At 44.3% G+C, this 26,330-nt stretch overlaps 1 protein-coding gene across 1 annotated transcript in view; it reads right to left on the reverse strand.

The window, feature by feature from the left end:
* ZMAT4 (zinc finger matrin-type 4) overlaps positions 1–11,649 on the reverse strand; it is a 339,027-nt gene extending 327,378 nt beyond the window's left edge. Inside the window, exon 1 of the mRNA XM_029939109.1 lies at positions 11,561–11,649. The gene's annotated coding sequence lies outside the window, so the exon portion shown is untranslated. The remainder of the gene's footprint in view (positions 1–11,560) is intronic.
* Positions 11,650–26,330: the final 14,681 nt, after the last annotated feature.

Below are 26,330 nucleotides of genomic sequence, written 5' to 3' on the forward strand. Positions count from 1 at the left end.
CCCTCCCTCCGTGCCTCCCTCGTGACTACCTCCCCAGAAGTTCTCCTCAGCTTCTCCTATGTCACCTTCACGCTCCTGACTGGATGGTTTCCACCAGCATACCTTGATATCTTTCCCCATTTTAAGGGAGTAATACTTACTTTGACCCCCCACACCCCTACAGTTCACCTTCCATATCCTTCCACTCCTCCCGACCCCACTCTACCAGAAGGTTGTTTACATAAGCTATCTCCAACACCTCTCCACCGACTGGCTACGATGGGGCCCTCCCGTTGCGCACCATTAGTGCACCGATGGCCTCCATGCTCATGTTCGAGTCTCAGTCCTCACCTACTTCACACACCAGTAATCTGTGATCCAGCTGGTCACTCCCTCCTTGAAAATGCTTTATTTCTGAGACAACATTATCTCATAGGTTGCTCCTTCTCTGTCTCATCTGGTGGTTTGTCTTCATGTCCTGGAACCAAGGTCAGCAAACATGGCTTGCGGGCCAGTTGCCTGATTCTGTAAATAAAGTTTCACTGAACACAGCCACCCTAATTCATTTATATGTTGTCTGTGGCTGCTTTCATCTACAAAGGCAAAGGGGACTAGTTGCAGCAAAGACCACATGGCCAGCAAAGGTTAAAATCCTATCTGGCTCTTCGACAAAAAGTTTGCCAAGTCCTACTGTAGGTCTATAAATATTGGGATTCCCAGAATTCAGTCTTTATACCTCCTATTTGCACTCACTCTTCAGATTATCTCCTCTGGTCCCATATTTTAAATATTATCAATACAATGACAACTTCCAAGATTTTTCTTTGGCATAAACTTCTTCTCTGAACTCCAGATGCATAACCCAACTGACTAGCGGGCATTTCGTTTAGATATCTAATGTCTCCCTAACACAAACATCTCACCTCCTGGTTCCCCCAATGTGTTTCTTCCACAGACTTTTCCATCTCATGACAAAAGCCTTTGAAGTCATCTTTGAACCCTCCTTCTCTCAACCCTACATTCAGCTCATCAGGAGATCCAGCTGGTACCACCTTCAAAATATACCCAGAATCTGAATGTTCCTCACTCCCCACTGCTACACTAACCCAAGCCACCACCGGCTCTGGCCAGGATGATTGCCTCCACGTGGCTCTTCTGTAGTGTGATCTCAGGGCATGTACCAGACAGCCAGAGGGATCCCTTGAAATCCTACACTATGTTACTCCTTTGCTCAAAACTTTCCAGGGGTTTGATGAAGCTCACCTTGGCCTCACCTCTGTAAAATGAGATGACCTACATCTGACACCACAAGCGTCTCCAGCTTCAGCCTCTCCTGGCATGGACCACCCTTCTCCCAAATATCCACATGGGTCACTCTCCACCACCCTGGGTCTCTGCTCTAGTGTTACTTTATTACCAAGACCCTCCTGAACACACCCTCTCCACACACTCTCTATCCTTTGCTCTGCTTCATTCCCCCCTCCTTCCACATATCAGCCTTCTTACATATTGACTTATTTGTTTGCTATCTGTCTCCTTGAAAATCAAGGATAGTCTCAGACTCTTTTTCCTGTCTTAGTTGTGTCTCATCACATTTAAAATTCTACAATTTAGACAGCGGTAATGCTTCTGCTTTTCAGTGTGCTAGGAATGCCCTCTCACTTCCAAACGCCCCTCCTGAGTTTCCCACCTACTCCCCAACCCTGCTCCCTTTTTCTTGCTTCCCCTGTTGGCTTGTAACTTTTCCTTCCTCTTCTTCCATCCTGGAAACCCGAAGTTCCAGGCAGGCAGGGGAGGCCTGGCAGAATAGGAACCATCCCGAGGCCGCTTCCTGTCTTCCCAGAACCCTACAGGGAAATTTTATTTTCAGCAGGAGCAAAACCAAGAGAGGCAGCAAGAAGGAGGGAATCTGCATGAGAACCCCGACTCATTTCCTCCTCCTGGCCAGTGGCATTGCACCCAGATTATTACACAGGAGGGATTTCCAAAAATAAAGCAAAGCCTGGGATGAGGGACACCAAGGCACTCTCCCAGTCACCCCCTGACTGAGCCACATGACTGCTCAGCAGCCCCCAACATCGCAGGTGCGCCCTTGGCTCCAGAGGCCACTCACACCAAAAATGTCCCTCCTTCTGTCCAAATTGTCCTCATCCTTCAGGGCGCAGGCCCCTCTGCCTCCACCAGACTTTGGGGACCACACACGTTCTCTCACTTCTCTGGGCATCCCACTTCTCTTGGCACCTCCTGGACTGGGCCTCAGGTAGGACTCAGCTAAGTGCACCCGTGTTTTGGAAGTCACCTCACGTGTGTTCTACCATCAACTTAAGTATCCGTCAGGGCACACGGAGTGCTGTGTCCTCCACCCCCCAATGCCCAACACTGCACCCAGGACATGCAGGCCAGCAAGAAGCCCCTGTCCCTTAAGAAGCAGGGTGGTGTTTGCAGGCTCCTTCCACACCGGCTCTTTTGCCTACTGCCCAAACTGGGGCAAGTGGCTGGCTTTACCTTTCCAAGTATCAATTTCCCCCTGTGCACAATGAGGATGAAGACGCCTGACCCCTCCACCTTCAAGGCTTGCTAATACAGTACACCATACAAACTTGCATTATTATCAAAATAAATAGAGCAGCAAATCAGCCGGGCCACACCGCTCCTCTCCCAGCCCTGCCTTCCAGCAGGCCTCTCCCCTTTTCCCAGTTAAGCCTATGAAAGCCCCAAGGACGAGCCCCTGGGAGCCGCCCCGGGCCCTGCGGAGGGAAATGGCCTGGGAGCTCCCGGTGCAGCCTGGACTCACACCGCGGGGCCAGCCTGCTGCGACTTCCGAGGAGAGCGGACTCTCTGGCTGCCCAGAGTTTATGCAACAAAGAAAAGCAGCTCGGCAAGCAAAGGCGCTCTGGAAAACCAGCAGCAAACGGCGCAAAGTCAGGGAGCAGAACGGCGAGGGCGCTGCCTGAGAGACCTCCGCACCCAGCGTCACTCCTCCAAGTGTGATAGTTGTCGGTGCTTTCGCTCAATCTTAATTAATAAGTGAATTAAGCACCAGCCATGGCTCTGGGAAGGAGGGGAGGGCGTCTCCACACCTTCCCGCTGGAAATCTGCCAGCTGTCCTCAATAACCCAGAAGAGAGCCCACTGGAGAAAGGGTGCACGGACTCTGACACCCAGGCTCCCTGCCGCCTAGCTCTGCCACTCAGATGTCCTACCCTGACCAAGTCATAGCCTCTTCGAGCCTCAACTTGTCCACCTAAGACATCTGGAGGTGCATGTAAACACAGCCACTGTGGGATAAGCTAGGTCTGACCACTGTAAGGGACAGGCTGGGGGTGTGTGTGGAAGGGGGAGGAGGAGAGGAAGAAGGGGCAAGGTTGCGGCTGCCCGTGGGCACCATCCCCTGCACAGAGACCCTGCACCCTCAAAATGTGAAGCAGACTTTTCACAGGGTAGCATGTGGGTAGCACGTGCATTTATCTGATCTCACCAAAGGATGGAGGACACCTGGCTGGCATGACTTTTTTTTTTTAATGTTTATTTACTTCTGAGAGGGGGGGTGGGTGGGGGAGGGACAGAGAGAGAAGGGGACAGAGGATCCCAAGGGGCTCCATGCTGACAGCAGAGAACTGGATGTGGGGCTAGAGTTCACAAACCTTGAGATCATGATCTGAGCAAAAGTCAGATGCTTAGTGACTGAACCACCCAGGCAGCCCATGTTATGACTTTTAGTTGGAAACACAATGCCTGACACATTGCAACATGTATAGTCCCTGCCAGAACATTTGTGGTTTGAGTAACTGATTTCAAAAGCATGTTTGTCTGATGTATTTATTCTAAGGAATTTGGAAAACACAGAAGAGTTTAATAAAAAAATCAGGTGTTCCCTAAAATCCAGAGATATTTACTGTTATTACTTTGATATATTGTATCCCATTCTATTTCTCATGACTGTATGAATTTTTTTTTACAAAATTTCATTTATATCCTATTTACTTTTAAACCTTTATTTACTTGATATATATTATTAGCATTTTCCCATATCCTTATATATTATTCAATGTAACTTTAATGGCTTCCTTGATTTCCATTTTATGGATGAGCCGTATTAGATTTAATTAATCCCCTCATACAATGTTTTGTTATAATGAATAATGCTGAAAGGAATATCCTTGATTAGAATTATTTTGCACAGCTCTGATTATTTCCGTAGGATAAATTCCTAGAAGACCAACTGCTTACTGGTTTAAAGGGTATCTTTTTGAGACAAGACTCTCGTGTTTGCAAATGATTTTCCCACCAGCTATGTCTGCAAATGTCCACTTCCCGGCATCTCAACAACACGGGGCTTTCATTTTCATTTTTGCTCATCTGGTAGGTGGATAATGATACCTTGTTTTTAATGTAATATTTTAGTTACTTGGGAGGTTGGACACTTATGCGGCTTTTTCTGGACATTTGTTTCTTTTCTCTTTGTTTGAGCTACCTATTTATACCCTTGCTCACTTTTCTATCAGGGGACAGACTGATTTTTGAATACTCGATAGAGAAGAGAATTAATCCATAGCCGTCTTTGCTGACCTTGTCCCTCCATTAAGGCATTAATGTTTACGTCTAGCTTACATATATCCTTTTCCTATTGTTGAAACCTGTTTGCTCCCATCCTGTCTTCAGTGCGGAGCACTGCTCTGTCTGTCATCTACCCATGACTACTACTTCCTTGTCACCTGTCAGTGTCTCCTCCAAGGGGTGAAAAATTCCTCTTCATTTTTGCCTGATCAAGTATAACAAGAAATTTAAATATCACCCTTTGATGCTGTCCCCTTCTCTTCTTCCATTGCCACCATCTTCCTTCAGGTCCTGGACGCAGCAAATGACTTCAGGACCAGCCTCTCTAGCCCAGCCTCGCCTCTCTCTCAAACCTCACCCACACCCTCCATTCCACAACTCCTTTGTCCTAAATGCAAATGTGACTGCCTTTCCCTGCCTAAACCCTTCTGCTCCTCAGTCAGGCCAGCTGGTCCTTCCCTACCTGAGTACACTTCCACCCCCTCTCTCTCCGGCACCCCCAAAAACAAACCTCATGTGCTCAAGATGCAGCAACACCCAAGTATTACTCATAGGGCTCTGACACACTGTGCTGTTTCTGGTTTTGAGTCTTGCAAATGTGGTTGCCCTCTTTCTCACCTCTCCATCCACCTGGTGGGATCCTATTTATTTCTCAGGTGTTCCTCTCCCCAGGAGGCCTCCTCTGACCACGCCAAGTATAGACAACCATGTGTACCCTGCATCCAGGACATACTACCATCACGCCCACCACACCTTGCTGTGTCCTAGTGCAGTCCATGGGACCAATGTTGAGGCAGAAGTGTGAAGTCAGCTGCATGTCGTTCTGAATGGAAAGGGACAATGACAGCGGGATTGAGACAAGGCCACCCTGGGTTAGCCCACTCTTCTGATGAATCTCTCCAGGTTCTCTCTATGGTCATAGGCTCTTTCACCTTCTGAAGACAGGCTCTGGCATCCCTTGGCTTTCTGGCATTTCTTGTGATACTCACCCTCACCACCCCACCACCATCCACCACCCCCCACCTCTCCTTCAGCTCCTCCAGCTCTCTCCACCTGGCAGGGCTGTCTCACAACCTAGGCAGCCTGGCCCCTGTCACCCACTGTGCTCTCTTCCCCTTTGGCTCCTGCTAGGCTGCCTCAGGGGCTGATGGTCTTCCCAGGCAAGTTCCCACAGGACAAGGATCACACCTATCTCCTTCCTGAGTGCTGGCCAAAGCGATCAGGATGCCCTTGTTAGCACAGAGACGTGCCCTGAACACCCCCTGGCAGTGCCTAGCTGGCCCAGCGTAGACCTCCGTGTTTCCTTCCTCTTACTCAGCGACTTACACATATGCACTTCTTAATTATAAATTTATTTTGTGGTGCTCACTTCACCAATTCATCTTGCTTTCTACATAGTTCAAACCACTGCAAGGCAAAGCCCTCACACCCTCTTTGCCTGATTCTCAAGAGCATGAGGCTCTCCGTTTTCATCTGGAGGCTGCTGGTGGGACAGCAGCACCCTGTTTCTCCCCTGACGCCAGGGGGAACCTGCCTCTGGGCCTTTTGAGACCACCCACCCCCTCGCTGCTGTGTGCTCAGCCCTGGGCCTCCCTGAAGGAGCTCCGAGCACGCCCAAGAGATGTATCTGCCCAGGAACAAATCAAGTCTGGCTGGAAGGAATGTGGAATTGCAGCCCCATCTTGTAGAAGCTTCTCTCAGAAATGACAATCTGAATAAAATTCCAGATTCTGTTTCGTCTTATAAAGGTAACTGGTGATATAAGGGTCTTATCCAGATCTTATGCCTGCTCTGGGCGTCTGGTTTCATTTATCCAACGAGGAGCTTGAACTAGCCATCTAAAGTTTCTCACCTCTGTAAGATTCAGATTAAATAATTGTTTTTATATAACTCCTCCTGGTCCTCCCACTGCACCCCCATCCCCTCTTTTCTGCTGCACTTTCTGGCAGGCATTTCTCCAGCCCTGGCCTTGCGGCAGTGCCGCCAAATCACCAACTGAGCTGAAGAGTTTGCTGTATAAATCAGGGAACATGGAGTTGGGTACGTCATGCTAGTAACAAGCACTCAATAAACACTGCTTAACTGCAGGTGCTCCTGTCTCCACCATTTGCTTAGAGAAAAATTAGGAGCCCAGGAAAAGGAAATGGTCTATTCAATTTGGAAGAAAGGGAAGGGGGGGAATGAGCCATAAAGCAAATAACACTGACTTGGGGTACAGAGGATCCTGATCCTGGTTCTGGCTCTGCCATGGGTCAGTGTGTGAGGAGGACACCGAGGCCCACGTCCTCTCTGGGCCTCATTTGCCACATCTGGAAATAAAAGATTAGACTTGAAAAGAGGGCCTCAAGCAGTAGACAGGATCTGCCGGTCAAGGCAGCACCTGGAGGGCCAGCAGGCCAGCGGGCGCTGCTGTCTCAGCCACGCTGATATCCCCAGAGCAAAGGTAAGGTTTCTGAGAAACCAAAAAGGGCCTTCCTGGGGAAAGGGCCAGGATCCCTGGACCAGACGGGCCCCTCCATCCGGCCCTCACAGCGCTCCGCCTCCTCCTCCAGCTGAATCTTCTGCTTATCCATTTCCTAAAGATCATCACGGAGGCTCCACAACCTTCCCTTTTTAACAACTCTTGCTGACGGAAAATTCTTCCTCATACCTAATCTAAGTCCATCTGCTGCAATTTCTGTCTATTTTCTCTCGTTCAATCCTACTGGAGATGGAGAACAGCTGGTCGCCATCCTCCATATAACATCCCCTCCTAAACCAAAATCAGTTATTACATCACCCTCAGCCTGTTTTTTTCATGGCATTGCATCCACCATCCCTCCGACCTGAGTCTATGGATTCTAGCTCTGGAAGCCTCACTGAACACTGTGGCCCACACTGGAGGATGCTCTGTGAGCTCCACGTCCTTCTGGGGCCACAACATCCTCCGCTGGATATAGGACTCCAGTGGCAAAATCCAGAGAGAAGGTCAGAGCAGAAAAGAATCAATGAGGATGTAGTCCAGTCCCTGGCTTTATATATGAGGAAACTGAGGTCAGAGAGGACAAGTAAGTGCAGTGCCCAAGGTCAAGTCGGTTCAAGCTCCAGGTGCTAGACCCTAAATATTACCAGTACGGTGCCCTGAGTGGCTATAGCATGTCCTTGACAGGGTAAGAGAAGGACCAGCCCTCACTGACAGGCAAAGGCTCACAGCTGCCCAGGCACTCCCTATCCAAACTCCATCTTCCAAATTCCAAGGCAGATGTCTGCAACTCCACTATATACAGCTTGGATTTCCATTTAGAACTCAGATACCTCTGGAAGTGGCACTACTTGGAAATATTTACACCTTAGTATGAATAGGTAGATTCAATCCTTTCTAACTCTTGATAGAGAAATTTAGGGGTGAGAAGAGAATAAGAACAAAGAAATTGGGAGAATGACAGGCACGTTTCACTGCTGGCTAATGTGTCCAAGGTCAGTGCAAAGCACGGGGACTGAGGGTGGGCGAGCCCCAGGGGAGAGCGAGGGTCATGCCTGGTGGAATCCCTATGCATCTAACGGTGCATCTGCCCCACTTGCCCCCCACTGGGTGGCTGCACCACCACAGGCGCCCTTACCAGAGCGTGGAACTGAATGTGGTGAAGGACTGCCTCACTGCTCCCGAAGGGCGACTCCATGTGCATCCCAGAACTCTTGACTTCCCCTGGTTAACTGTTCCAGAAGTGAGGTGAGCAGGGTGTCTAAAATTAAATCTCAACCTCTAGGGTGCCCTTAAGTGACAGGAAGGAAGAATCAGAAGGGAAGGAAGAGAGAGAGGCATGTATCAGATTAAGTAAGACTGTTCAGTGTGCAATAGCTCCGGAATGGGGAGGTGGAAAGGGACATGTGCATAAGGAAAAGTAAGTCAGATGAACTACTTACTAATCATTTGGGCTATGAAATCTTCTGAAGTGAAGAATGACGGGGGAAAAAAAACGTGTGTGGTGAGTACTGTTCAGAGCCCAGGTTTCCAAACAGCCTTCACCCCATGATAAATAAACAGAAGCATCATGCTCCAATCTCCTCACCTTCGGGGGATAGTTCAGACTATTTCAAACCTCCAGACACACACCCCACCCCAGGTAATCAGGGAGTTCACACATCCACCCAAGAAAAAAGAAGGCACTTCAACGGCACCCTACAAAAACACCTAACAAAATAAACATGCTTATTTGATTTCCCCAAAATGGCAAAAATCAAATTTTCAAATAGACTAAAAGGCTCTTCTCTGATACAAATTTTCATATGTTTTCAATCCTTTTTTCAGGGTTTCAGGGGACAGGTTTCTTTAACCGCAAAATTGGCACAAAATGATGAGATCAAAGTAGGTTGGCAAAGAGATTATTTACTGATATGTTTATGATAAAAAGAGAGGACAGGAAAGAGGAACAGAAAAGCAAGGAAGGAACTTAGACTTGCCAGGTAAGTCACCCAGGGCTTGCAAAGGCACAGAGAGACAGCGGCCGCCTAGCACAGTAGTTAAAAGAGAGAAAACCTAGTTGCCCAATTGGGGAGAAGAGAAAATGCTAGATCTGTAGATGGTGCTTCCCCAGGATTCTGGCTAGAGCTACCATGTTTGATGAAACGATGAGTAACAAATTTAATTTTCTGAGCACCAATCAGTGCCTTCGCACACAAACCTGCACCAGGCTTCACAAGGCACTAATCAGCCTAACACCAGAGACTGAATTCTCCAAAGTGGATCACAGCGGTGCGGCTGGATCCTGGATTTCATGACCCATCCAAGATGAAGTTGCAGAGATGGTGCTTTGCATTTCATCAATTATTCTTCAGCTCCTATTACGCTTTTTTTAGTCTAGAGTTGTTATTTTAATGATCTTTGTTCCAAATGGGGAGCTACAAGGAAGAGGAATGAGGAGGAGGGAGAAGGCAAGTGCTCTAGTGTGTCCCACTTGCACTTTCCAAGCTCTCTCTGCCCCCTCCCCCTACCCTGCCTTTTTCCTCTCCCGGAATGAGTCACCATTCAGGAGCCGGTTTAAAAGCCTTACTTTGAATGTCCTCTAACATGATAGAAATCTAGCAGATCAGCATCAGTTGAAAGGACCCTCGATTTTTGCTACCAGGATTTTTGCTACCAGTTTTTGGTTTGAGGCACCCCTTCAACTCAAAAGCATTTTCTAGTTCTTTGACTGCCTTCTTGAAAACCAAAGTGCCCCCTTTTCAAACTCCCCTCCCACCCCACCTGCTGGGTGCTGCCTCTCTCCTCTCTCTGGAGCTCATGTGCCCTAGACAGACCACAGGGGTGAAGGTGTGCGGCTGAATATGCCCCAAACAGCAGATGAAAGCTCTGAGTCCACTCCAGGCTCCCAAACATAAAGGCATAATTTGCAGGGCTGCAAGTTTGTTGTGTTTACTGTTAGACAACATGTGCAGAAGAGAAAGCTGACTGTATCCTGACCAAAAAAAAAAAAAAAAAAAAAGGCAGCTATTTTTTTAACCATTGTGAGTAGAGCTTCCACAATAACAACTGTCACCAGAAATAGCTGCCTAACGGAGGTGGGGGACCTGTTGTGGCAGTTAAAGAAAAGAAGAATTAAACACTGAAAGTGATTTGTGGAGCCAGAGAAGGGTGACTGTCATCTGCACCTCAGCAGCAAGGGTGTCCCAGGGACAAGGGGTTGGTGGAGGAGCCTTCCCAGGACTTCGAGTTGAACTTCCCAGCTTCAGGGCTAGGAAAGAAATCAGGGTGAAGCAATGCACCTGACCCCCGCTAAAGCCCCAGGGACTTGTAAGATCAGTGCCAGACTGGACCAGCTGCTCCAGAGCATCCAAGAGGTCAGAGGACAGACCTGGTGAAGTGCTATAGGGCATTCAAATAGGAGCTGCCTGCGCCAAAGCAGGCAGGAAGTTCAAGACCAAGCTTATCACCTGTCCATGCTTCCTAGGGGAGGCCTACCTACCTAACATCTCTTGTTTGCAGAAGCTCCAAGAAAGGAGTTATCCCCAGATGCAAAAGTGGGTCTCAGAGCAAGCGAGGCCCTTGTGGTCCCACAATTTAGAATGCACAAGGGTGCTTCGAGGCTGAACCAGCTGCTGACCATGGGGAGCTTTTGTGCTTGAAGAGCAACGATCAGAAGCAGTGTAGATAGTGGCTCCAGCACCTTCTGGAGGCACAGATGTACCTGCGCACCTGAACAGAGCCAGCCCCAAGAAGCCTGCCCCTCCCACCAGCCTCCACCTCCCAGAGCCCTTGCCATTCTTAGCGCTGGGCAGCCCTTCTCTGATAAGGGTGTAACATTCACACGGGATACAATTTAGCTCCAACCCCTTTATTTCAGGACACACCACGCCTGGAAAGTCTGCTAGTTTTCTGGAGCTAATCAATTAAGTTATTTCTTTTCCTCTGAGAACTGTTTCGTTGGTTTTCCACCAAGTTGTGTGTCACACAGATGCCCCGCAGGTCAAACAGGACAGCCACCCACACCCCCAGGAAATTTCTTTTTCCACCAAACAAAAGGAACTGAGACAGAGTGGGAAAGGGGCAGGAGGGGGGAAAGGAGACAGAAGTTTGAGGAAGGACTCAAGTTGAAGGTCATGTAGTTGGAGGAAGGCAGGTCAAGGTAATGGAGAGGCGGCAGACCCTACGGCAGAAAACCCAACCAACCAGTCATGTTTCTCAGTATCAGCCTTCCAACGATGGGTCTGCCAGGAAGCGGCACATCCAGGGGTCCGATTCCCTTCACCCAGCAAACCTTAATTTACACCCCAACCGTGCAGTCACCCTAGCCCAAGACCAGACCCATTTCCACAGACCTGAGTGCAGCTAATTGAGTAGTAAACAAAGCCAGTTCTACACAGCGCAGAAGTTTTCCAAATTGTCAGCTTGTTTTCATCCCAACAAAAGATGGTGATTTCCTATATCTGTCACGTTTCCTCGCCTAAACTTTTCTCTTCTTTCTGCAATCCCTCTACATATGCTAAACTGCCAGCCACTGAGAAGGGGCGAGCAGGAGCCGCACCCCCCGGGACGCAGGCAGGAGTACCTTTTCCGCGGAGCAGAGGGGCTGGTGGCCAGAGGCTCGCTGCCCTGCCAAGCCGTGGAAGGATGCTGCCGGGATGGAGCACGCTGAGGATTACGCGTTCCCTTCTCTGCGACCAGACCTTTCGGCAGCTCGGCCCAACTGTGCTAGCGATGCACTTAGCAATTATCTGCTGGCGCCGACGCCCCGCCCTCTGCTCCTGCGATTGGCTCTCCAGTCCCGGGCAGGACTGCATTGGTTTCAGCCGACCTCACTCATTGCTTTGGCTCCTACTATTATCTAAGCCATCAAAGGAAATAATTCCATGTTTCATTGACAACCTGTAAGGCTCTCCCCGGGCCCGGGGTGGGGGTGGGGGGAGGCAGGACTGGGAGTCCAGTGGAGGGAGGAAGGGAGAGTAGAAAAAGTGGGGGGGTGGGGGTGGGGAGGAGAAAGAGAGCTCTCGAGAAGGGGTGGGGGTAAGGGGGGGAGAGAAAGGGAGAGAGATGGAGCTATCAAGCAATCAGATTCTTGCTCCAGCATTTTAACTTCCACAAAACAGAGCCCATAGCAACAATTTTCTGGCCTTATTTTTCCCCCAACTGGTGAATTTTCCTGAGGACAGAGAGAAATGTAGCAGTGGGGTGTCTGCCTGTGTCAGACAGGCTCTGGAAAGCAGAGCAGGTAAGGGCTGAAGGAATATAGTGCTCTTCTTCCTGGGGCCACCCTGGAGGGCATATGAAGGTCATCTTAGATTGTTGGGGGAAAATATTATACGTCGTCACTTCACAGTTTATCCATCAGTTCTTTCCCTCATCGTCGACCAACGCCCCCAACCCAGGAGAGGATTTCCCTGGCAGCCTATTCGGAGTCTCAGAAGAGCTGTTCTAAAAGTCAGTCAAAGTCTGGAATTCCTCACCGCTCTCACTGGGAGGTCCAAAGACACAGGCATTCCAGAGCTAACCCTTCAGAACCCTCACTTTTGCTTATTCTGACCTGGCTTCAATTAATGGTGTAGACTCCTGTCATCAGGCAAAGCAAGGAGGGAGGGTGAAAAGAACTCCAGGGGTGGAAACAGCTTAAATGCTTCTCCACATTCAACAAAAAATCGGAAAGCGCACGTTTTAGCCTTTATTTCCTCTAACGTATTTTTTTACCATATGGAAAGGACATCCTTTGGTAGGTGAATTTTTTTAGGAAGAAAAAAAAATTTTTAAGGGGTCTTTTAAAGAAAGCTCTTAGAGTGTCAAGTTTCAGATTGTTAGAAACTAACCCCTCACCATTCTTCTGGGATCTGCACATCTCTGAGTCCAGGCTGCCGTTCGGGTTCCTCCCCCAGGGCCTTGAACAGCAGCAACCCTTACCGTCTTCTGCATCCTCGGAAGGGAACGTTCTCCGTGCCTTGTCCAGGGAGCTTCTGCTTCGTGCGCACATGCCTGGCTTCCGTAAGTACATCGTCCGTAAGAGCAGAGACAACATCATGTATATCTTTATCACTCCACAGACTGCACCTAGCACTCAGTGAGTGGGTGGACTAATAAAACCCAATTCAAAACAAAAACGTGCATGGCACTAGCCTCTTGGAATCATCATTTGGCTGTGAGTACTCATTTAGCTGGGCAGAGTAGGGGGGGGGGGGGCTTGGAGTCCAGGAGGTGAAAATTCAGGACTGACACTATGGCCACTGCAGCTAGAAAGTCCCCCCAAGCTCTCGGTGCCTCTGTTCTCTCTGGAAAATAAGGCAGCTCTTCATTAATGCTGTCCTTCTCCCTCAAGCATTGGAAGGAAATGAGAAATGGGATGCACATTTTATTTGTGAGACATATACCTACAAAAATTAAGTCATTTCCATAATGGCTTTCCAAATATCAGTATAGCTAAAAGGAAGGTGACCAAATATTAAAAATTTTAAAAACTAGGACAGGGTATGTAGCAAAATATTTGTTTTCCATTTTATTCATTTGTCTAGGTGAAATTCTTATAAAGATGCAATTAAACTTAGCTATTCATTTAACATTGACACTGCCCCAGAAAATCTGGCATGTTCTGTCATGGTGTAAAAACCACAAATAACACTTCTATGATTTAAGCAGTATGATTTCCACGTCCAAGAGAAAGCAGGCTTCAGCTTTGTTTCCTCACACTTTCCCTCTATCCCCCCTAAAAAGAAATACGAGAAATAAACTAAATTATGAGAACTCTCCTGGGCGTCTATCAAAAGTTCAGTTGTCCTTAAAGGAAAAGGAAAACATTCTAAGTGATTTTCTAAAATGCTTTGTCTAAAACAGCTTGTCCTTACATGTACTATTTGCCTTTTGAAGATGAGAAGAGAGAGAGTGCGCACGTTGCAAACAGTTGTTTATGTCAGTGCCTTTTAAACTGCCTGGTCATAAAATATTCTCTTTGAGAGAAGGATGATCCCTTTGTGTCCCATAGATCAACTGCTTAATTCTGAGAGTTAGAGAATGCATATTAAGTATGCAGTTTCCACTGGTACTTGCATTTGTATTAAATATCAGCTTCATACAATTTAAATGCATTGGGGTATGAAATGCACCGAATTCCATTTTGTGGCCAGTACCCTGGCAAAGCAATCCATTTTGACTGAACAGTTTTCGGTATATTAGCGGTCTGAAAGGCTTTGGGGGGGTTCATGTTCCACTTTGAGTAATTAAGGAAAGAATGTGGGTTTCTTTATTAAAACACAAATTAAATAGCAACCACTGGAACTACCATTTTTCTTGCGGGTAACCACTTTCTACAACAAATCACCCTGACCTTCTGTGGGAGGCTGGAGGAACCCTGCGTTTACGCTTGTGTTTATACCATTTTCTCGGTTATCATTTATTTATGCCAAATTCTGTTCCTAAAAGGGAGAAGAGGAGAATAAATCTAGGCAATGCCAAGAAAGAAGGAAATGTGTGAAAACAGGAGGGAAAAAAAGAGGGTGACTTTCAACACTACATCTTTGCTAATCGAGTTGAGCCACATAATACTGTTTTAGTGAAAACATGGTATCAGCGGGATTCCTTAAAACCAGCATTGGAGGAAGGAAAGGTTTCTCAGGAAACTTCTCCCAACACAGCTCCCTGAGGAGAGAAACTTGGAGGAACATGCTCACAGCTTTCCCTTCCAGCTGATGGCAGTTGCGAAACTTTATGTAATCTAATTCCTTCTCTCTCCACCCGCCCCCTCCACCCCCCAAATCAAACCTGTGGAGCCAGTGACATTTCCACTAAGTACGAGAGGGGACTGTGGCTGCCAGGAAGGTGTCAGTCACCATGAGCCATTCTTAATGATTTCATTAATTACTAATGAGTCTTCAGAAAGTTGGTATTAAAATAGACAGGGCTCCATGAGGTTTGAAGACAGTAAGGAATCCTTTATTATTTAAAATACTCTGCCAAATAAAAGCAGATGGCTCAGGTGGTTCAAATCATGATTGTATTTACTAGCAAGCCAGAGTTGTAAATCACCTGAAGGAAAGAGGGAGAAAGACAGAGACCGAGATTTGGAAGATTAAATTGCCCACTGAAATTCTGTTTTGTTCCAGTTAAATTCTTGGTAAGAAATATGGAGCTGAGAGCTGTCGTTAAAGATTGTCCAGCAGGGCACCAACTGACAGAAGCTGGAGAACTGAATCAGGGCGGTCAGCATGCCTTGCGCGAGGCTGGCTGATCACACGTGGCCTGAAGCCTCCTTCCAGAAGACAGGTCTGCACACATGAATACAACTGTTGGACCCCCGTCCTGCTAGAGCCATGTCCTACCATAGAAGTCTTCTCGAAAGGACCCCTTGAGTATGTTCACAATACCTGCCACACATCATTTTCTCTTTTGTAAATCAGAGTAATAATAATTATGTCTAGGGCTGCTGAGAGAATGACGGCAAACCAACCTACAAAGGATTACAGACATGTCCTGCCACTTGGTATTAAGCAGTGATGTCTTGGCATGAGCCACTATTACTGTGATGCGTAACTACTTCGCTCCACTGATCCAGGATGTCAGATCAGCTCTTGCATTGGGACCAGTAGATGCTCAGAGGGGCAGAAAATGTGCTCCAGGCACAGGGCACAGCTTTGGGTATTTCAGTTTTACTTCCTCCTGCCTAAGGAAATTCTCAACGTGTCCCATCAATGTACAGCATGTGGCGGGGGGGTACCTAGGCTATGAGTGTGTCATCCCTGTGATCTGCCAAAAGTCACAAATGTTTAAATATTAAATAGGCATATTTTACAGGGCGCCCAGGTGGCTCAGTCAGTTGGGTGTCTGACTCCGGCTCAGGTCATGATCTCATGGTTCGTGGGTTTAAACCCCATGTTGGGCTCTGTACTGACAGCTCAGAGCCTGGAACCTGCTTCTGATTCTGTGTCTCCCTCTCTCTCTGACCCTCCCCTGCATGCATACACTCTTCTCTCTCGCTCTCAGAAATGAACAATTAAATTTAAAAAATTAATTAATTAAAAAATAAATAAATAATAAATATACATATTTTATTATTAAAGTCATGGCAATTTTGTGTTCTCCTATAAAACATATCCATGTTTGTTTTACTACATGACTTAAAGAATGATTTGCCTCAAATATCTGTGTAACACTGAGTTTCCAGGAAGATGCTTCACATGTAGGAGTAGACTGGGGTTTGAGAAATATCAGCCGAAAGTTCCTAGCCTGCCTTCTGTCTGGCTTCTGAAGTTAGGTGACCCCTGGCACCAGCCCACCTGTCTAACCTACTCCACCTCATCCTCATGTACCCCAGAACCCTCGCAGCCCCTCCCATGAGCGTGCTCAACCTGGCCTCCCGACCTTCCTTGGGCTGCTCTTCCCACCCAGCCTCCTCCTAGTGAAAGCACAGCTAGCCTTCAAAAGCCAGGCACATCTCTCCTTCCCTGGGACTCCTGGGCTACTCTGCAGAAGACAGTGCTGGTTTCCTCTTGAGCAGCTCCCAGAACACCGGCTTCCCTTGGCTTCTCCCCACCAAGACCCTCATCGGTTTGCTGGCAGAGCAAACTTTTATCCTACGTCCTTGAAGGCTCTAACTGCTCTTAAAAGGGAACCAATAAGATTCCATCAGGTTCTCCCTTGCCACCACCTCCCAGCAAAAAACAACAAAAACAACAACAAAAAACAAAACAAAAAACAAAAATCTCTTCAAGAAGCTTCCAGAGCTCACTTTGCTCCTTTCTTCTCTGTAATGTGTGCAAATTACACTCTGAGCCATTAAAAAAAAAAAATCTCTTCAATGAGGAATGCTTCTGTTTTACCACCTAGTTTATTAAGGGAAACAGACACTTTTTCTTTTGACTTTATTTTAGGATCATAAGATGATCAAGACCCACTTTAAACAAGGTCTCTCCATTTGTGTGAAGAGTAAGGAAGAGACCAATTATTGCTGATTCCCACAGAGACCAGGGCAGAGGACCTGGCTTTGTCCCATGTTGCAAGACAGATGGGCTAGCTATGAAGAGACAGGCTTGGGGTCCAGACTAGAGAAGGGTCCTAACTCTTCCCAGATCTTAGGGAATAGGAAGAGCCTCCTTTTGCTGGAAGTTTCACTGAAAGTCCTTCTGAAGGTGAGGGTCCCACGTTCCCTCCAGTTTCCCTCTTATCTCTGATGGATTTCTTCCCATCCCCTCCTTCCTTTCCCTCATGCTTCTTTCTCTCCCCTCTTCCTTTCCCTAGACTCCTTCTTTCCTTTATAATTTCCAATCTTTGCCCCTTATGATAAATATTCTCCAAATTGTCTTCTTCGTCTTATAGCCAACCTCTACTGATCACTGAGCCATTTAGAGAAAAGAAGACATGAAAATCTAACCCAATGAAATAAATAAGATTCCTTCTCTTTGTGTAGATTGACTAGAGTTAAAAAAAAAAAAAGAAGAAGAAGAAGAAGATGAAGAGAAAGTGTTTAGTTCTTAAAAGATTATAGTCTACAAGGTGTTTGTGAGGGCAGCGTGACATAATTCCATATTCAGCATGTTACTGATGTTGCTCAAGAGTTGGGTTGGGGGATTATTCTCAGGTAACCTCAGCAAATGACTTTAAAATCAGCAAATTTACTACATTCAGCCCCATTTCTAAGCATGCAGCATGAATGTCTGAGGGGGTGGAGGACTGAGCAGGGTGGCAGATGAGGAAGGAAAGAATGATGGCACCATTTTAACTTAAATCTTCTTAACATTCGTTTTACAGAATGTCTAGGCAATGGAGTTTCAGAATCCAACTGTGACTTTTAGCTATTAAAGAACCGTTAAGAAGGTCTTAAGCTTCCAGAGGAAAGCTTTGAAATCAACACAAGCTCCTTAAGACAGTCTCCATAGCTCAAGACACTGAAGGGATAGAAAAGAACAGATCTGCCAACGTATTTATATCAATGTCACCACAATGATTAGAAGTGGCCTGTAATGTTTTTTCCCCAACTTTCAAGGCACTAACTGGGCTTCTGTGATCTGCTTCTATGAACTAGTGTTCTTTTCATAGTTCTTCCGTCCTGGCTCCATGGAGGGCAGCATTTCTGCAAGGAAATATGGCCTTTCTGCCCTTGTAAATAGGCGCAGTGCAATGACCCAGTCTATGAGAATTAGGGCACGAATGTTGCAGATTCATAAATGGAAGTTTTAATGAAGCTAATAATCAGTTGCACAGAAAGGCCCAGCTGGGATTCTCCATCTTGGCAGGTTAGAAAAATATTTCTTGATGCTATGAAGTAAATGTGAAGCTTCTCCAAAACTAGGCTGGGAAAATTTTGCTGGACCCCTCACTCTGATACTGAAGTTGTTAAGAAGCAAGATGCGGGGGGTTGGGGTGGCACCTGGGTAGCTCAGTCAGTTAAGTAGCTGACTTTGGCTCAGGTCATGATCTCAGCTCAGCTCATGATCTCACTGCTTGTGAGTTTGAGCCCCAGTTCAGGCTCTGTGCTGACTGCTCAGAGCCTAAAGCCTGCTTCAGATTCTGTGTCTCCCACTCTCTCTCTCTGTCCTTCCCCTGCTCACGCTCTATCTCTCTCAAAAAAATAAACATTAAAAAAAGAAGAAGCAGGGTGGGGAGGGTCATAAACAAACATTTATCAAAGAAGCCTGACCAATAAAACATTTTATAAACCAAAATCAATGAAAAGAATATTTGCTGTTCAATATGTAATGATAATGGAAGTCGGGAAAATCCAAGAGCATCTTCCTGACCTGACCAGAGCACAGGGTCTGATAAAAACTAAGGCTCTAAAGGTATTTTTTTGAAGAATGTATAAGTGGATGAATAAGTTATATCACGGGCTTGGGCTGATTTACCATGATTTTCATCTTCTGCAGTAACAAACTCTATGTTTGTAGGAGGGAATGATTTCTTTTCTGGACATTTAAAGGTTAGGAATGCCCCCTAAACATCACATCATTGTGAGTTCCTCTACACACAAGCAAGTCTACACAAAATTACCCTTACTTTTTCCAATTTATTTTGCCAAACATCTTCACCAAGTTTTGAGGGCTCCCTAACACTGCCTAAAATTACCTCTGGATAGCACAGTATATGTGATTAATAAAATTTTCTTAAGTTGCTCTGCTAACCCTTTATTTATATCTGATCACTGTCTAGGTCACAGATGCTAATGAAGTGTGAGAAGTTTGAGTTTAGATAATTATTCTTAAATATTGTAATATATATCATATCATATTAGCATGGGATTAAATATCAAAAATTTATTTTCTCACAGCTCTGGCGGCTGGAAGTCCCAGGTCAAGTTCTAGCAGGGATGAGTTATGGTGAGGGCTCTCTTCCTGGCTTGCAGATAGCCATCTTCTTACTGTGTCCCCACAAGGTAAAGAGAGAGAGCTCACTGGTCAGGTCATGATCTCAGGTTCCTGAGTGTGAGCCTCGCATCAGGCTCTGTGCTGGCAGCACTCGCACTGTCTCTGTCTCTCTCAAAATAGTAAATAAACTTTTAAAAGAAAGCAAAATATGCTTAAAACAAACAGAAGCAATGGTTAATTAAAACAAAACCTGAAATGAATAAATTAGAAAACTAAAAATGGAAAGATTAATACATAATTAAGTGGTTCTTTGACAAAAGCAAACAATAAAAATAAACTGCTAACTCACCCAATAAAGCAAAAGAGAGAAGTATAATTGCTCCAAATAAAAAACGATAAGGAGGAATAACTTCAAATATAGCAGAAGCTATCTAAGGAGACTATTTTATTCACCTTTATGCAGATAAATTTGAAAACCCAGACATAATGGAAAATATAAGAGGCTAAAATTAACATAAATGAGATAGTAAATCCAAACAGACCAGTTACCATAAAAGAAATCGAGAAAATTGTCAAAGAACTATGCCCCCAGGAGACAGCAGGCCAAGCTGGTTTTACAGAGGAATCCTGCCACAAACCTAAGAAAAAGATAAATCTGACATTATTAAAATTTACTCAAAGCATATTAAACAGAAAGAAATGATCTAAATCTTTCTATAAACAAAAAAAGTAATGCTGATATCAAAATTTGAAAAAGATAGTGCATCCAGATAATATAGGCTAATTTTACTTATGAGTCAAAGCAACAATCTTGAATAGAATACAAGACAAACAGTATCAAGTAGTACATGACTGCATGAGGCTTACTGTAGAAATCAAAGAATGATTTTATATTAGAAATTGATTAACATAATTTACCATGTTATTATATCAAAAGAGATTACTATTAGACCATAAGCAAGTAGAGACATGTCTTTTCTGTTTGTTAGGATATTCCCTGTAATTATAATATTCTCTAAGGCATGATAGGTACTCATATGTTGAATGAATCAAATGCTTCAGAAAGTATCATATAATAATTGCCATAGATTTCAAAAAGTACTTGATGAAATTAAAATCAATTATTGGTAGTTTTTATGAAAGAGAAATAAATAGGCACTTCATTAAAAGGTATAAGACTCTTATGTACATATTTTCAAGTACCTAGATATAGATATCAGCACAAAGCCTAGTGTGAGGCATACTGTAGAAATATAACAAGCATTCCCATTAAAATAAAAAATGAAATAATGATACATATTATCATCATTTTTATTTACATAGATCTGGAGCCACTAGCCTATACAATTACATAAAGAAAGAAGAGATATGAATTTTGAAGGAAAGGAAACTCAACTATTATTATGCATGTATGATATAATTGTATACTTAGAAAACATAAGAGAATAAACATACAAATAATACAAATAAAAATATTGATAGTCTATGTCTGAGTATAAAATTAATATCCAAAGTAAATAATTTTTATATAAATAAAATTAGTTGGAATATCTAATTAAATAAAAGTTAAATACTAGTAGAGTTAAAATACTTGGGAAGATACATAAAAAATATGCAACATCTACTTCATTAAAACTTTAAAGTACAGTGAGAAACACAAATGAAAAATTTTATGAATAAAAGGTATGCCCGTGTTCTTGAGCAGAAACATTTAGCATCATTAAGATGTCAATTTCCTCTAAATTAATCATAAAATAATGCCACCCATAGTACTTTTGGAAGGAGAGGGACAAGTAGGCAAATGCGTTTTATTCTTCATAATAAAAAATAAGTAAGCAAAAAGAGTGAGCAATGTTTTTAAAGTAGTAGAACCCTACTATCAAAATGTAAGCTATAAGAATTAAAATGTTGTACAATTTCTTGACTAGACAGACCAATTAATGTCTCCAAATAGAAAAACTTGAAGTAGATTTGAATTCATGTAATAAAATAGGGTTTAAAATCAGTTCACTAACCCTGAATTATTTTATAGAAATGGTAGTAGGACAGCTGTGTTGCCATCTCAAAAAATACAAGTATATTCTTTAGTGCATATTTTCCATAAAAAAGAAGTTCAGATGGATCAAAAATTTAAGTCTAATAATAAAGATACTAAAAGTATTTGAGGTATACTTTGAGATTTCATATTATAATTTTTCGTGGAGAAATTATTAGTAAATATTACGCAAAATCCAAACACAAATAAAGAGAAAGATCTACACATTTGCTCATAAAGAAAGCTTCTGCATGGCCAGTGGGGGTGGGGATGAGGTGAGATACAGGATAAAAAAGATCAGAGGCAAGTAACAAAATAGAGATAATATTTACAAATAATAGTACAGATAAGCAACTAATTTTCTTAATATAGAGAAATTTCTTACGAATTAGTAAAAGGCTAGTAACCAGTAGGAAAATGAGCAGAAGAAACAGAATATTTATTTCTGCAAAGACAGAAATGTAAGGATGTTCGACCAGGCTCTGAATGCAAATAAAAAATACAACCAGATACTTTACACCTACCATAATTTCACATAGCCTAAAAGTAAAAAGAAAGAAAGAAAGAAAGAAAGAAAGAAAGAAAGAAAGAAAGAAAGAAAGAAAGAAAGAGGGAGGGAGAGAGGGAGGGAGGGAGGGAGGGAGGGAGGGAGGGAGGAAGGAAGGAAGGAAGGAAGGAAGGAAGGAAGGAAGGAAGGAAGGAAGGAGCAGCTTGAAGCTTGAAAGTTCTGGGTGTTGGCCATGCGGGGGGGCAAACAGGTATCCCATTCTTCTAATGGTATAGAAAGTTAGGAAAACCAACAAAATGCAGGACATATCCCCTTTGTCCCCATAACTTCACTTCTAGGAATTTATACTACAGATTTATTCCCGCATGTACAAAATGATATATGTATAAAGATATTTCTCACAGCATTGTTTGAAAGAGCAAAGAGAGGACACAACCTTCATGTGCTAAAAAAAAAAAAAAAAAAAAAATTCCCAGTACTTTGAGACAATAAAAGACTATGTAGCCATTTAAAAAGAAAGAAGTACTAGATAGAATCTTGACATGTTGGCACTCCCCAAGGTATGTCACTACTGGGGAGGAGAAAGTTTCCCCTACTCATCTACATTCTTTTGGCTGGTCTAAGTAAATTGATGAAGACACATTAGTAGGAGGGAAAAATTAATTTCTTATGTATAGGGGTCTTATAGTATAGCACCCAAAACTGACCAGAGCAGGCTGTTTATATACCTTTAAAATATTTTCTTTATTTATTTTTGAGAGAGACAGAGTATGAGTGGGGGGCGGGAGGGGGAGCAGAGAAAGAGGGAGACACAGAATCTGAAGCAGGTTCCAGGCTCCAAGCTGTCAGCACAGAGCCTGAAGCAGGGCTCAAACTCATAAACCATGAGATCATGACCTGAGCACAAGTCCCACAAGTGGAAACTTGATCAACTGAACCACCCAGGCGCTCCTGTTTGTATACCTTTTAAACAAAGAAACAATACATTTGTGAAGAACTGACAAGACAAAGAAATTTAGGTTCAGTGAAAAACCTAAGCAGAATTTATTTACGTAGCTTTCTTTCTCAGCCCTTTATCTCTTGTGATAAGAATGTCTCTCTACATCCTGGTTCAGGGAGGAAATCTTTCACATGGAGATTCATTTCCTGCTTTCAGTGGGACAGACAGGAGGATCAGAATGTCCTTCTTGCACTCCCTATTTCTAAAGTAACTTTAATTCAAAATAATCAATACGCAACTTTGGCATATTTAGGGGCAGTCTGCCCTGAGCACCATCATTGCTAAGTAATAAAAACAAGATGAAGGACGTCGTGAGGAGGGTACTTTCATTTGTGTAAACCAGAAAGAAAAAGAGAAGTGCATATCTACATATGTGCTTGTCCATGGATAGGATTCCCTGGGAAGCACACAGGGGACCTGTTGCCTGTGAGCCCCTCAAGGATGGAGAGCTGCCTGGCTAGGGCCCAGAATAAGAGGAGATTGTTTTCCAAATCTTTACCTTTTATAGCTTTTTGATTTTGTGCCATATGCACATATTGTTTTAAAAAAAGAAATAGGAGTGGCTGAGTGGTTCAGTCAGTTAAGTGTCAGGTTCCTGATTTTGGCTCAGGTCATGATCTCAAACTTGATGGGTTCGAGCCTCCCATTAGGCTCTGCACTGATAGCACAGAACCTGCTTGGGATTCTCTCCTCTCTCTGCCCCTCTCCTGCTCTCTCTTTCAAAATAAATAAATAAAAACTTTTAAAAAATAAAATAAAATAATAAAATATTATTTGAAGTCCTTGGCTTTGTTCTTGTAAGGAGACCTTACTGTGTATAACTAATCAAAAAAACAAAGTTTGAGAGTCACCTGAATGGCTCAATTGGTTAAGGGTCCAGCTCTTGACTTCAGCTCAGGTCGTGATCAAGCCCCCCTTCTGGCTCCCCACTGACAGTGTGGAGCATGACTGGGATTCTCTCTCTCTCTCCCTCTCTCTCTGCTCCTTCCCTGCTTGCTTTCTACCTCTCTCAATCAAAATAAATAAACTTAAAAAGAAAAAAACTCTGATATAGGGAGAAAACAGAGTTTAAAAGGCAAGTAGTACTAGAGAGATATGGCCCAAGACTAGAAACACAAATGTTCTTCACCTTTTATACCTTTTCTGCACACAACTATTCAAAATATAGAGAGAGAGCTCTGTGCATAACAACTATATCTCCATGACTGTAGGGAGGGTGTGCCTTCTCTCTCAGGCTCGGTTCCTGCATTTTTATAATGAGATCATTGGAGTAGATACTTCCCAAGGTCCCTCTAACTCCAGAATTCTGTAAAACATCACTCTGATCCTTCCCTAAGGTCATTTGATTTACTTGCTTCAACATTAGCCCACAAATTAGGGATTACCAGCTGCTAACTATTGCTTGAAACTTCTTCTTCATTTAAATAAAATGGCTCCCTCATCAACCTTTCTCTTAAAGCCAAGTTTATACGAACAGACTCTGTCTCTCTCTTTTTAATTAACAAAGCTTGTATTTATATACTTTATACCATTTTCTGTTTTCTACAAGCCAGTATTCCTTGTGGTTCAAATTATGTCTAACTGAAACTTAAAATACAGCAAAATTTATGTCTAAACTGGAGATATAAAGTAGTTTCCCCTTATAAGGTCTTTCAAAAGAAAAGACAGTGCTCCGGAAAGAATTGTTCACCTCCTGTTAATTCAAGTGACGTGCAGAAAGGTCCTCTGCTCTCTTTCCTGAGAGGCCCCTGGGGCCCAGGTTGTGCTTCTCTTCTGGCACTGGGCCCACCCATTCCTCACGGGAGGGGTTTCTAAAAAGTGGGTCTGTTTTGCAGCGGCTAATTTAGCCAGCAGGGGCATTACTCATCAACTTGGGCCCTTTTTCATTATTCAGGCTTGACTCTGACTTTTGGTAATTTCTGGTAAAGCACCGGTGTCCTATTTTCTGCTTTAGTGATAAGCCTGAGGGAGAGTTACTTAAGCCACTTGACCAAAATATGTTTTGGAGCATAGCCTTTTTGCAAATGACTGCAAATTCAAATCCCCATTGAACGACTTGTTAGTTGTGACATAGTAACAAAACGTACATTTCTCAGGCTGTCAGAGCCTCTACTTTCTTATTCATAAAAGGAAAATAGTAACACCTACCTTGTAAGGCTCTTGCAAAGATGGTAAAAAATAAAAAACACATAGTACATAAAATAGATAATACACATAACATGTACAGTATGTATCCCACATATATAGTATATATGATATATATTCCATAATATATATTAGTGTGGGGGCATAAAAACATGGACTACTGTTATTTAATCACACTGAACTTCAGTTTCCATGTCAATAAGATGGGCATATTAGTAGGCCCTGACTCACAGTGTTGTCCCAAGGGTTAAACGATTGGCCTTTTACACACTGTCTGGAAAACCACAGAACTCAACAAGCACTGTCTGATGCCGCTATGTGGCAAGGTCCCCCTCATGACATCAGCACTCAGTAAGTGGTGGGCATTGTGGTCGTTCATTTCTTTCGGTGGCTGTGAGCACAGAAGCGGTGGGTGGGATTTGAAGGGTGCTAAGGAATGGACCTCATGCAATACACCCAAGAGGTAATGACCCAGCGCTGGCAAGGCAGGACTTTGGGAGCACATCAGCACAATCGCTCTTCCTGCCCTCTCAGCCCGGGTGGTCTCTGTGCCTGGCTTTGTATTTTCAAAAGATGGCACAGAGGCCAGTACAGTGGCTGATGAGGGTGGAGAAAGAGGGGCTCCACCTGCCACATTAATATTCCACCAGTTTCTGGCTCTGATTCCTCACCTAGTTAATAAGGATTTGTCTACTTTCAGGACAAGTATAAAGTTTGATTCTTCAGAAGTCTTACCTTCAGACCTGGTTCCTAGATCTCCTGGGAATGGATATAGGGGAGGGAAAATGGGGGAGCAGGAAAGAGGGAAAATGAAAACAGAACGGTGGGGTGGGTGCATTTGGAAATGAGAGCTTCACAGGGGCTCCTTCTCCTGGGCCCCAAGCAGAGGAGCTGCTTGGGAAAGAAAAGAACTCCATCAATCTTGGGGAAATCCCCTGAAGTTCCCTCCAGAAAACTTCAAACTGCAAAATGGCCAAATCTTCATATCTGAAAAAAGAGATCACTGAAAGCAGACGGACGTCAGGGCACACATTAGAGTTCTGTGGGCACCAGCCGTTTTGAGGGCAAACAGCTCTCTCCAGAGTATTGACTGAGCCACAGCAATAGGTATTCTGCCTAAAAAAGAAAAAGTCTGTTCATAGCAATCCCAACCCATCGAGATGGAGAAGATGAACAGCAGCAAGGGGGAACAGAAGCACCTGACCACATTGTCCCCAGTACATAACTCCAGACACAGCCAGGAGCCCTTTATTGCCAGTGAGTTTTAGAGCATGAGGGGGAAGCTTCTGAACTCAATTAGCATTTAATAGTCCTGATGCTCAATCACGGCCATCAGCTGGGAAGTTACTAATGCCGGGT

This window comes from Suricata suricatta, chromosome 1, assembly GCF_006229205.1.
Source record: "Suricata suricatta isolate VVHF042 chromosome 1, meerkat_22Aug2017_6uvM2_HiC, whole genome shotgun sequence".
NCBI classification, from domain to species: Eukaryota; Metazoa; Chordata; class Mammalia; order Carnivora; family Herpestidae; genus Suricata; species Suricata suricatta.